The sequence below is a fragment of the Topomyia yanbarensis genome, chromosome 2 (assembly GCF_030247195.1).
Source record: "Topomyia yanbarensis strain Yona2022 chromosome 2, ASM3024719v1, whole genome shotgun sequence".
Taxonomy (NCBI): domain Eukaryota; kingdom Metazoa; phylum Arthropoda; class Insecta; order Diptera; family Culicidae; genus Topomyia; species Topomyia yanbarensis.
In genome coordinates this window covers 378542676-378545586 of record NC_080671.1, presented here as the reverse complement: position 1 = coordinate 378545586, position 2911 = coordinate 378542676, and the positions used below count along the sequence as shown (strand labels likewise).

Genomic DNA, 2911 nt, shown 5'->3' with positions numbered 1-2911 from the left:
CACAGGAGCGATCTTTCTCTGACCTGCACAAAAAAATGAATCCAGCAACTGTCAGTTTCAGTTGTAAACTATGAGCTTTTTTGTAAGCTCCTAACCAAAACTAATGCCACACACTCTTTAAGTCATGTCGGTGGATTCATTCAAGATTGAACTACGGTAACCGTACATATACACAACAAAAATGACCCTCTGACTATTTATTCTATGTGACTAAACGATAACAAGCATCGGTGGTTCAGTGGTAGAATGCTCGCCTGCCACGCGGGCGGCCCGGGTTCGATTCCCGGCCGATGCAATGAAAATATTTTTTTAACTGTTTAATTTTATCTGCGAGGACGATATATTATTTTTATGGGCTTGCCAATGATGAAAATTGGGTTTTAATGGTAGCATAAAAACTTAGTTATTAGTAAGGTTTTCACCCTTTTTCATTCGTTCTTACATTTATTAAAAAAAAAACTAAAATATTACAATTGCATCGGCCGGGAATCGAACCCGGGCCGCCCGCGTGGCAGGCGAGCATTCTACCACTGAACCACCGATGCTTGTTGTGAACTTTCCAATTTTACACTAGGAACCTGGGAATTAAGAAAATTATGCAACCACGATACAAACTTGGAAACATTGAAAATAAATAAACTTGTGGGGTTACGCCATGGCAGAATTTGAAAAAAGTCAAATCTTTTTGAAGACCTAAAATGTTCTTCGGGGTCTTGAAAATGATATACCTCGGCTTGCAGTCCACAACACCTGTTATGTATACTTTGAGCATACTGCAAAACTTAACAGTGTTTTTCTAGAAACCAATTTTTGAGCTGGCCAGCAATGTAACTTGAACAAATCATTTTGGATCATTTTGAACTTTTCACAGTATTGGCGATTTGCGGCAAAACCAAAATTAGTCATGCGACACCTATGATTCAGCTCATGAACTGGGTTTGCTTTTTTCACCCGCAAGTGAGTGGTGGCTTACAACAAAAACTTCATTTTCTTCTCGGAAAAAGCTTACCACTGTCAAAATATGAATGAAACCAGTAAGAAATTTAGTTTTGTTTGCAATTATTCTGAAATTACAGCCATTTGCAACTATTTGGCTCATACATTTCTTCGAAATGTAATCGAGGTATGATTGTGGTTATAAAAAATCGTTCCATAAATAAAGTTCCAGCTCGAAACCGAGACCCAATCAGTACCATTGTCAAACTCCTTCATATTTTGGACTACTTAGGGATTCAGTGAAGACTATCAGAGAGAGGAATCGGCTGTTTATGATACAAAGCTGCCACTTTCCTATTAGCCGGATATATATTTTTTCCTCGCGTGATCTGGAGAGTTCCATGAATTTACACCATCTCATGAAGGTTTAACTTAACTTAGGAGGAACGAGAAATGATGTTGCGGCGGCTACGGTGCTCAAAAAGTTACATTTCGGAACAGCACATAAATAACTCTGCGAATAATATTAGAAACCACTATGTTTTATAGCCTTTTCGCAAGATGTTTACTCATCATCTTATAAAATGATGATTTTCCGTCATTTTCATAAACAATTATCAACAAATTGATCGGTGATTTGGTGTTAAAGATATTTTAAACCAATGTTTACAGAAAATATATGCACTATGACAGAACAGAATCAAATCAGCAACACTTTGCTTCCAGCGCTATCTGCGAGCGGTTTCAACGTAGAATCGCCAATAGGAGGACAATGTTTTTTCATAAATTTCAAATGCGAGCATTCACACATGTCCAGAACGGTGCCGTGCTACTAGCTTTTTTGGAATGAACTTTATAAAGTGCGAAAACGACCACAAGAGTAAAAAATAATCGAAGCTTTTTTGACGGCTGAAAATGAACCAGATGCGACTCGTGATGAATGAAAAAAAAAATCACTCAATAATCCGTTATTCATTCAATTGAATATCGTACAATAATATTCATTTCACCAATTATCTAGAGAAATATTTTCAAATGTTGGTAAATCATATAGCAATCATTTTCATCGCTTATATTGTGCCAGCGTCTACTTTGATGCGCTTCCTGCAATAATCGGAGACGATTGAAAACCTGCATTGCATGAATGGGCAGTTGGTTCATGCGACGTTTTCGCGAGCGTCACTGAATCGTCGCTGTTGTGCTATCTTAAAACAAGCGCCATTTAGCACATTTCGAAAAAAAGCAATTTTTAAAGTTTAAGATTGAATAAGTTGAAGATTATAAATGGTAGAAACGATTCAGAGAAGACAATTGATGCTTCTATCTATTCTGTATTAATCTCTCAAATATTACGAAGACTCTTTCGCGAGTTTTAACTAAACAGATAAACAAACATCGCACTAACACGTGTCATAGGTGTGTATTGATGATAAAATTTGTATGGCGTGTCGTAATCATGCATGGAAAATTTTTATCTTCTATCTGCTATCTTTATTCAACGCATTAGCAAACATGGTAGGATGATGTTTCGCTTAACATAAGCATAAGCAAAAAAATAGCCTCCCCGACGGGGAATCGAACCCCGGTCTCCCGCGTGACAGGCGGGGATACTTACCACTATACTATCGAGGACTTGCAATAACCGGATTATTTTTCATTATTCGATGGGGGATGTTGTCGTTTATATTAATAAAACTGAGCTTCATAAATAATTTTACGACAGGGTCAATTAGGTGTGTAATATTCATTACTGCATTGCTTTGCTGCTTCGGAATATTGCCGAACTATATAAAAAGAACGTGATTTCATGTTCCTAGCTAACGGTGCACTGCAGTGATATCAGATTTTGTTTTTGAAAATCTTCATGTAACATGGAAATTAAATTCAGTCACAAAGCTATTTAATACCTTTTTGCCTTTCTTATATAGAAAGGGAATGCAATCACTCTGAAAAAAATCGTTTTTTTTGGCATCAT

The 2911-nt window shown here is 36.9% G+C and overlaps 3 non-coding genes across 3 annotated transcripts; 1 reads left to right on the top strand and 2 right to left on the bottom strand.

Annotated features, from left to right (window-relative positions):
- Positions 1-224: 224 nt before the first annotated feature.
- Positions 225-295, top strand: Trnag-gcc (transfer RNA glycine (anticodon GCC)). The gene has a single exon. It is a non-coding gene; the product is annotated as a tRNA-Gly (tRNA).
- Positions 296-474: 179 nt separating this feature from the next.
- On the bottom strand, positions 475-545 carry Trnag-gcc (transfer RNA glycine (anticodon GCC)). Its single transcript has one exon. It is a non-coding gene; the product is annotated as a tRNA-Gly (tRNA).
- Positions 546-2496: 1951 nt separating this feature from the next.
- On the bottom strand, positions 2497-2568 carry Trnad-guc (transfer RNA aspartic acid (anticodon GUC)). Its single transcript has one exon. It is a non-coding gene; the product is annotated as a tRNA-Asp (tRNA).
- Positions 2569-2911: the final 343 nt, after the last annotated feature.